At 56.8% G+C, this 3,823-nt stretch overlaps 1 protein-coding gene across 1 annotated transcript in view; it reads left to right on the top strand.

The window, feature by feature from the left end:
- The first annotated feature begins 422 nt into the window (after window positions 1-422).
- The window catches only part of GJC2 (gap junction protein gamma 2), a 59,471-nt gene continuing 56,070 nt past the window's right edge, over window positions 423-3,823 (top strand). Inside the window, exon 1 of the mRNA XM_006030065.3 lies at window positions 423-599. The gene's annotated coding sequence lies outside the window, so the exon portion shown is untranslated. The remainder of the gene's footprint in view (window positions 600-3,823) is intronic.

Raw genomic sequence — 3,823 nt, 5'->3', positions numbered from 1 at the left:
GACTCACGTTAGGTGCCCTGGCAGCCGGCAGAGCAGGGTGGCACCTTAAAGACAAACTTGTCCATCTTTCATAGGTTACTGGCTCTGTGCATGCGGGAGGGGAAGGGGGTAAAGTTGGCTCTAAATCCATAGGCACCAAAGCAAGGCTGGTCTTTGTCTCCCAGCTGCACCCTCAGCTCTCCAAAGGGTCACGACACCAGAGCAAATATCACACTGCGACCCCTCTGCGAAGGGAGAAAGGGCTCCTTTGTGCTTCCAGTGGAAGAGACTTTGCAGCACGTCCTCGGCTTTGGTGTATACCCAGTTCCTGACTCAGACTTCCTCAGCCCTGCGCTCATTGGAGAGACCATCGCTCTCGCAGGAAGCTTTCCCAGCCAAGGGCTTTGAGTTACAGTCTGCAGGCTCGCGCAGGGAGGGGAGAGAGCGCTTGGAAGGAGCAGGAGAAGCAAAGCCACCCTGGAAGTTTTGCCGGGGCGGACCAAGGATGGGACTCTAGCACTGGGAAGCCTGCGACCCCCCGCCCCGACCTGCCCGGAGCGACCCCCTGAAGCCGTGGAGGATGGCATGGGTTTGCAGAGGGCCGAGGCTGGGAGTTCTCCGTATGTTGCTTTTTCATTTCTTAAGTGGGTCTTTGCCTGAACGTGCTGCCGGCCGCTGTGCAGAAATATTCAGCATCCCAAAGCGCTCTGCTCGCAAACCTTTGGGACGTCTTTTCCTTCCCTTTCTCCATTGCCGGGGACACCAGTGTGGGAGCAGAGGGCCTGGCTCCCCATGCCCGTGGCAAAGTGGGTGGGAAATGCAACACTTCGCTCTACTGTAAGAGAAAAGCAGGGCAAGAGAAAATCAGACCCAGGGCCTCGGTGCTTATGGGTCTAACCCATGGCCCTTCAGGATTTGGGGTCCGATTCGGTGCTCTGCAAAGTCAATGGCAAGAGTGCTAGTGGGAGTCGGTAGTGTTTGAATCGTGCCCGAGGCCCTTGCTCCAAGTTAGGATCCTGGTGACAGCAGTCACATCTGCAGCCTGCCACTTCCCTGGGTGGTGCAGGGGGGGGGGCTCTGATTTTAGGATGCCATAAGGGGCAGGACAATTGATTCTCCTGCAACATCCCTGCAGCGCGATTCATGTACAGGGAGAAAAGGAGGCAGGAAGCAGCATCTCCCCGCAGAGCTGCCTGGCTGTAGAGTGGCCCTGAGAGGAGGGACCATCGTCTCCTCCATTATTGCAATGCCTAGGGGCCACACACCGGCAGATGGGAACACTTAGCCTTGAAAGGGCTTTTTCCATTGCTGAGTAGCAGCTGTCTGGGGCGGGATGCAGCCGTAGGAAGGAGCAGAGCAACCTGGAAAGGGGGAGTGGACCGGCGTGGACTGTGGCTGGGACTGGAAGGGGTTGGGGAAGGGTTAATCGGCTGGGATATGACATCCTGTGGAGTGGGGACCCTGCCTGTGGGGGTCTGAATGGCCCCGGGGTCTGCATGGATGGATGTGTGGTGGTGGTGATGGGGTTCTCTCTTGTGCGCCTCCTGCCTGCTCCCTGCTACCCCTCCGTTACCAGGTAATACCCCTCTTGCTGAGCCTGGGGAGGGGCTCCCTGCCAGATCAGGGCTTGGCATTGCAGCCAGGGAGATGTAGGGTGGATGTAACGACAGCTTTCCGATGGAGAGTGGCTCAGCCCTGGAGCAGGTACCTGGAGAGACTGCCGGATCTCTGTCCCTGGACGTATTTAAGAGCAGGTTGGCTAGAGACTTGGCTGGGATGGTTTAGGCAGGGATGATGCTGCTCTGAGCAGGTCGCTGGACTCCCGAGATCCCTATATTTCTACAGCGGCAACGCTGTCGGTCTGATGCTTGGAGGTGACCACCAACAAAGCGATGAGATAGGCTAGACCCCAAACCTGGCTGACCGGCTGCTTAGACGGGGAGTGCTTCAGGCCAGGGACCATGTGCCACACAGCGTGCGCAGATCGTAATCCTGGGTGAGAGCCTTTCCCTTGCGTCCGCAGGTTGCCGAGTGCCCAAATGCAGGTGCAGATGTCTTCTGTCCTAGTCCTCTTGGGAGCTGGGTGGTATAAGAGAGGGGAGGGGATTTTTGATTGGAAACAGGATCCTTTTGCTGACAGACTTATCTGCAATTCCTATTGAGGTGTCTGCGGTGAAAGGAGGAGCGGTATTGTCATTTTTAACTTAATGCATGCTGAAGACATCTGCCCGGGGCCCTGTAGTTTCTGTGCTCCCTGCCTGGGGTTAATAGGATGCTGTCACCTTTGTTTCTTCCTGCCTCCGGGCTCCTTGCTGCCTCTCTGGCAGCTCATCCTGCCCTTGAGGAAACGGCTCTTTCCTCCTGGCTCTTCAAGCCACGGTTGCTGGGACAGTCCCACCTCTTCCTTACAAGTAGCTGCTTCGCGTGGGTCGTTGCAGGATGACGCGGGGCTGCAGGGCTTGGCTGGCACGAAGCGGGCAGGTGGTGTCGCCGACACAATGGGCCAAACTTTCTGACAGCCCATTTTAAGGGCAATGGGCCGGATGCAGGGTGGGTGTCAATTGGGCTACACTGATTTATGCTAGCTGAGGATCTGGTCTGCTGCCTGGCGTCTCCTAGATGGGATGGCTGGCCTGTCCTGACAGACCCTGCCTTTCTCCTGCAGCTGATGGGGTGATTTCCCAAAGTTGATGGGGTGTTGTCCCAAAGTTGATGGGGTGTTGTCCCAATGCAGCTTGTGTGGCCGAGGCGATGGCCGGAGAGTAAATCGCAGTGGGAAGATGGGTCTTCCCTTCCGCTCCACACATGCATGCATGCACGTGCCTTGGAAGAAGTGTGTCCCACTGGGACACGAGAGGAGTGGGAAGCCAGTGAACTGGAGGGAAGGTCCCCTGGGGGTAGGAGATGGGGTAGGAGTGGGGTGGGAACTCCCCACAACTCCCCCCTGGGCTTTTCCTTTGAAACCACTTGCCATGTGGCGGAGGAAATGGGAATTTCAGCTTTGGAGCCCTCTGGGCAAATGACCTGGGTAGCTAGGAGGACCCATCCTGCCTCCTAACCAGGTCCTGAGCCCTGTCACCTCCCCTGTGAGCTCAGTAGCCTTGCAGTTACCACGATGCTGTGCACCCTAGAGCTGCCGTCTGTGCTGGGGTGGCCCACTGACTTCAAGGCGTCATCCCAGGGGTGTCAGCAGGGCTTGTGTACAGGGTCCAAGGGAAGAGCTCGGGGCTGAAGGTGGCTTTGGACAGGGTGGCAGCTCTTTCTCAGCGGACCCAATGGTGAAACATCCCAGTGCTCCCAGCTGTGTGGAGAGAGGCATCCCATGGAGCACGACAGGGGTGCTATAGCAGCACCCATAGCAAGCTGCTAGCCTGGACTTGAGCTTACTCTCGTAGGCTTACTCTACTCACGGGCACTAATAAGAAGGCTGCACTTCTTATTAGAGGCCCATGAACATGTGCCTCTTACACACTGCTCTAACCCTGCTTCGCAAAGGAGGTGGGACCCCTTTCCCCCCTTGCATTTGCCAGTGGGTAAACCGAGGCACATTGGGACAGCGACTTGCCCGAATCACCGGGCCAGCCAGTAGCAGGGCTAGGAGGGCCACCTTCTCTCTGGGGTGCTTTGTCAAAACAAATTTTGGAGGCGGTGGAGAAAATCGGACCCGGCTCTAGGTTTCTGTGCGGCAGACCTCCAGGAGATCTTGCTCGCTCGCTCTCACGTTTGTCCTTCTCGGTTGATTTCTGCAGTTTTTTACAGTCTCTTTCATAGGCTTTCCCTATAAACCCTATTGGTTTCTTCCCTTCTCAAATCTGTAGGGAATTTCCTTAATGGATGCATCATT

Source organism: Alligator sinensis, unplaced genomic scaffold (genome assembly GCF_000455745.1).
Source record: "Alligator sinensis unplaced genomic scaffold, ASM45574v1 scaffold1398_1, whole genome shotgun sequence".
In the NCBI taxonomy this organism is placed as follows: domain Eukaryota; kingdom Metazoa; phylum Chordata; order Crocodylia; family Alligatoridae; genus Alligator; species Alligator sinensis.
The sequence above is the reverse complement of the archived record's forward strand: the minus strand, read 5'-3'. Positions and strand labels throughout refer to the sequence as shown.